Raw genomic sequence first — 5615 nt, forward strand, 5'->3', positions numbered from 1 at the left:
AAGATTCAATCTTTACTCATTAAAACACTCTTTGGGACGTCGAAGGGAACTCGAATAAGTTTAACTCGGAACTCTCATTTTCTTTCGAAGATTCAATCTTTATATATTAAAAAGGTTTAATGACATGATAGGTACCTTTATTGAGTTAGTTTCATTCAAAGATTCAATCTTTACTCTTCAAAACACTCTCCGTGACGTCAAAGGGATCTCGAATAAGTTTAACTCAAAACTTTTATTTCCTTTCAAAGATTTAATCCTTATACATTAAAATGGTCTAGTGACATAATAAGTACCTTGATTGAGGTATTTCCATTCAATGATTCAATCTTTACTCTTTAAAACACTCTTCGAGACGTCGAAGGGAACTCGAATAAGTTTAACTCAGAACTTTCATATTCTTTTAAAGATTCAATCTTTACACATTAAAAAGGTTAAATGACACGATAGGTACCTTTATTCAGTTATTTTCATTCAAAGATTCTATCTTTACACTTTAAAACACTCTTCGTGACGTCAAAGAGATCTCGAATAAGTTTAACTCAAAACTCTCATTTTCTTTCAATGATTTAATCTTTATACATTAAAATGGTCTAGTCACATAATAAGTACCTTGATTGAGGTATTTTCCATTCAATGATTCAATCTTTAATCATTAAAACACTCTTCGGGACGTCGAAGGGAACTCGAATAAGTTCAACTCAGAACTTTCATTTTCTTCCAAAGATTCAATCTTTATACATTAAAACGGTTTAGTGACATGATAGGAACCGTTATTCAGTAATTTTCATTCAAAGATTCAAACTTTAATCTTTAAAACACGCTTCGTGACTTCGAAGGGATCTCGAATAAGTTTAGCTCAAAACTCTCATTTTCTTTCAAAGATTCAATCTTTATACATCAAAATGGTCTTGTTACATAATAGGTACCTTGATTGCGGTATTTCCATTCAAAGATTTCATACTTACTCATTAAAACACTCTTCGGGATGTCGAAGGGAACTCGAATAAGTTTAACTCAAAAGACTCTTTTTCTTTCAAAGAGTCAATCTCTGTACATTAAAAAGGTTTAGTGACACGATAGGTACCTTTATTGAGTTATTTTCATTCACAGATTCAATCTTTACTCATTAAAACACTCTGTGTGACGTAAAAGTGATCTCGAATAAATTTAACTCAAAACTCTCATTTTCTTTCAACGATTCAATCTTTATACATTAAAATTGTTTAGTGACATAATTGGTACCTTTATTGAGTTATTTTCATTCGAAGATTCAATCTTTACTCGTTAAAAGACTCTTCGTGACTTCATGGGTAGCTCAAAACTGTTTAGCTCAAAACTCTGATTTTCTTTCAATGATTCAATCTTTATACTCTAGAAAGGTCTAGTGACATAATAGGTTTATTATTGAGGTATTCTCATTCAAAGATTAAATCTTTACTCATTAAAACACTCTTCGGGACGTAAAAGGGAACTTGAATAAGTTTAACTCAGAACTCTCATTTTCATTCAGAGATTCAATCTTTATACGTTCAAATGGTCTAGTGATATAATAGATACCTTGATTGAGGTAATTTCATTCAAAGATTCGATCTTTACTCATTAAAGCACTCTTCGTGACGCCAAAGGGATCCCGAATAAGTTTAACTCAAAACTCTCATTTTCTTTCAAAGATTTAATCTTTATACATTAAAATGGTCTTGTGACATAATAGGTACCTTGATTGGGGTATTTCCATTCGAAGATTCAATCTTCACTCATTAAAACACTCTTCGGGACGTCGATCGGATCCTGAATATGTTTAACTCAAAACTCTCATTTTGCTTTCAAAGATTTAATCTTTATACATTAAAATGGTCTTGTGACATAATAGGTACCTTGATTGAGGCATTTCTATTCAAAGATTCAATTTTTACTCATTAAAACACTCTTCGGGACATCGAAGGGAACTCGAATAAGTTTAACTCAAAACTCTCATTTTCTTTCAAAGATTCAATCTTTATACATTGAAATGGTTTAGTGACATAATAGGTACCTTTATTGAGTTATTTTCATGTGAAGATTCAATCTTTACTCATTAAAAGACTCTTCGTGACTTCATGGGTAACTCGAATAAGTTTAGCTCAAAACTCTGATTTTCTTTCAAAGATTCAATCTTTATACACTAAAAAGGTCTACTGACATATTAGGTACATTATTGAGGTATTTTCATTCAAAGACTCAACCCTTACTCATTAAAACACTCTTTTATACGTTAAAATGGTCTCGTGACATGATAGGTACCTTGATTGAGGTAATTTCATTCAAAGATTTAATCTTTACTTATTAAAACACTCTTCGTGACGTGAAAGGGATCTCGAATAAGTTTAACTCAAAACTCTCATTTTTTTTCAAAGATTTAATCTTTATATATTAAAATGGTCTAGTGACATAATAGGTACCTTTATTGAGTTAGTTTCATTCAAAGATTCAATCTTTACTCTTCAAAACACTCACCGTGACGTCAAAGGGATCTCGAATAAGTTTAACTCAAAACTTTTATTTCCTTTCAAAGATTTAATCCTTATACGTTAAAATGGACTAGTGACATAATATGTACCTTGATTGAGGTATTTCCATTCAATGATTCAATCTTTACTCTTTAAAACACTCTTCGAGACGTCGAAGGGAACTCGAATAAGTTTAACTCAGAACTTTCATATTCTTTTAAAGATTCAATCTTTACACATTAAAAAGGTTAAATGACACGATAGGTACCTTTATTCAGTTATTTTCATTCAAAGATTCTATCTTTACACTTTAAAACACTCTTCGTGACGTCAAAGAGATCTCGAATAAGTTTAACCCAAAACTCTCATTTTCTTTCAAAGATTTAATCTTTATACATTAAAATGGTCTAGTCACATAATAAGTACCTTGATTGAGGTATTTTCCATTCAATGATTCAATCTTTAATCATTAAAACACTCTTCGGGACGTCGAAGGGAACTCGAATAAGTTCAACTCAGAACTTTCATTTTCTTCCAAAGATTCAATCTTTATACATTAAAACGGTTTAGTGACATGATAGGAACCGTTATTTAGTAATTTTCATTCAAAGATTCAAACTTTAATCTTTAAAACACGCTTCGTGACTTCGAAGGGATCTCGAATAAGTTTAGCTCAAAACTCTCATTTTCTTTCAAAGATTCAATCTTTATACATCAAAATGGTCTTGTTACATAATAGGTACCTTGATTGCGGTATTTCCATTCAAAGATTTCATACTTACTCATTAAAACACTCTTCGGGATGTCGAAGGGAACTCGAATAAGTTTAACTCAAAACACTCATTTTCTTTCAAAGATTCAATCTCTGTACATTAAAAATGTTTAGTGACACGATAGGTACCTTTAATGAGTTATTTTCATTCACAGATTCAATCTTTACTCATTAAAACAGTCTGTGTGACGTAAAAGTGATCTCGAATAAATTTAACTCAAAACTCTCATTTTCTTTCAAAGATTCAATCTTTATACATTAAAATTGTTTAGTGACATAATTGGTACCTTTATTGAGTTATTTTCATTCGAAGATTCAATCTTTACTCGTTAAAAGACTCTTCGTGACTTCATGGGTAGCTCAAAACTGTTTAGCTCAAAACTCTGATTTTCTTTCAATGATTCAATCTTTATACTCTAGAAAGGTCTAGTGACATAATAGGTTTATTATTGAGGTATTCTCATTCAAAGATTAAATCTTTACTCATTAAAACACTCTTCGGGACGTAAAAGGGAACTTGAATAAGTTTAACTCAGAACTCTCATTTTCTTTCAGAGATTCAATCTTTATACGTTCAAATGGTCTAGTGACATAATAGATACCTTGATTGAGGTAATTTCATTCAAAGATTCGATCTTTACTCATTAAAGCACTCTTCGTGACGCCAAAGGGATCCCGAATAAGTTTAACTCAAAACTCTCATTTTCTTTCAAAGATTTAATCTTTATACATTAAAATGGTCTTGTGACATAATAGGTACCTTGATTGAGGTATTTCCATTCGAAGATTCAATCTTCACTCATTAAAACACTCTTCGGGACGTCGATGGGATCCTGAATATGTTTAACTCAAAACTCTCATTTTGCTTTCAAATATTTAATCTTTATACATTAAAATGGTCTTGTGACATAATAGGTACCTTGATTGAGGCATTTCTATTCAAAGATTCAATTTTTACTCATTAAAATACTCTTCGGGACATCGAAGGGAACTCGAATAAGTTTAACTCAAAACTCTCATTTTCCTTCGAAGATTCAATCTTTATACATTGAAATGGTTTAGTGACATAATAGGTACCTTTATTGAGTTATTTTCATGTGAAGATTCAATCTTTACTCATTAAAAGACTCTTCGTGACTTCATGGGTAACTCGAATAAGTTTAGCTCAAAACTCTGATTTTCTTTCAAAGATTCAATCTTTATACACTAAAAAGGTCTACTGACATATTAGGTACATTATTGAGGTATTTTCATTCAAAGACTCAACCCTTACTCATTAAAACACTCTTTTATACGTTAAAATGGTCTAGTGACATGATAGGTACCTTGATTGAGGTAATTTCATTCAAAGATTTAATCTTTACTTATTAAAACACTCTTCGTGACGTGAAAGGGATCTCGAATAAGTTTAACTCAAAACTCTCATTTTTTTTCAAAGATTTAATCTTTATATATTAAAATGGTCCAGTGACATAATAGGTACCTAGATTGATGTATTTCAATTCAAAGATTCAATCTTTACTCATTAAAACACTCTTTGGGACGTCGAAGGGAACTCGAATAAGTTTAACTCGGAACTCTCATTTTCTTTCGAAGATTCAATCTTTATATATTAAAAAGGTTTAATGACATGATAGGTACCTTTATTGAGTTAGTTTCATTCAAAGATTCAATCTTTACTCTTCAAAACACTCTCCGTGACGTCAAAGGGATCTCGAATAAGTTTAACTCAAAACTTTTATTTCCTTTCAAAGATTTAATCCTTATACATTAAAATGGTCTAGTGACATAATAAGTACCCTGATTGAGGTATTTCCATTCAATGATTCAATCTTTACTCTTTAAAATACTCTTCGAGACGTCGAAGGGAACTCGAATAAGTTTAACTCAGAACTTTCATATTCTTTTAAAGATTCAATCTTTACACATTAAAAAGGTTAAGTGACACGATAGGTACCTTTATTCAGTTATTTTCATTCAAAGATTCAATCTTTACACTTTAAAACACTCTTCGTGACGTCAAAGAGATCTCGAATAAGTTTAACTCAAAACTCTCATTTTCTTTCAAAGATTTAATCTTTATATATTAAAATGGTCTAGTCACATAATAAGTACCTTGATTGAGGTATTTTCCATTCAATGATTCAATCTTTAATCATTAAAACACTCTTCGGGACGTCGAAGGGAACTCGAATAAGTTCAACTCAGAACTTTCATTTTCTTCCAAAGATTCAATCTTTATACATTAAAACGGTTTAGTGACATGATAGGAACCGTTATTCAGTAATTTTCATTCAAAGATTCAAACTTTAATCTTTAAAACACGCTTCGTGACTTCGAAGGGATCTCGAATAAGT

Source organism: Cornus florida, unplaced genomic scaffold (genome assembly GCF_030987335.1).
Source record: "Cornus florida cultivar Cherokee Brave unplaced genomic scaffold, ASM3098733v1 CherokeeBrave_3.0.0_Hap2_scaffold_32, whole genome shotgun sequence".
Taxonomy (NCBI): domain Eukaryota; kingdom Viridiplantae; phylum Streptophyta; class Magnoliopsida; order Cornales; family Cornaceae; genus Cornus; species Cornus florida.